A 310-nucleotide genomic window follows, 5' to 3' on the forward strand; every position below is an offset into this window, starting at 1 on the left:
GCTAACATCTTTCTATAAAAAGTTCCAAAGCACAACTTTGGGTTGTGTGTGTGTGTGGCGCGGGGGGGGGGGGAGTATTACACTTAATTATTGAAATTTTCAGGTTGAAGGGAATCTTCTTTCCCTCTACGTACATGAGAGAGCAAAAATTGAGATATCTTGTGAAATAAAAAAAAACTTGTTGGTTTTGCATTTTTTTAAACAATTGGGGTTATTTGTAACTTTTGATCAAACGTTCCTTTGCTATTTGTATTAAGCACAATGGTTCCATTATACATTGTTTCTTTAGGATTATATTGACCGCAGCCTA

Source organism: Berghia stephanieae, chromosome 13 (genome assembly GCF_034508935.2).
Source record: "Berghia stephanieae isolate SIO BIC M18660-M18661 chromosome 13, UCSD_Bste_1.3, whole genome shotgun sequence".
NCBI lineage: Eukaryota > Metazoa > Mollusca > Gastropoda > Nudibranchia > Aeolidiidae > Berghia > Berghia stephanieae.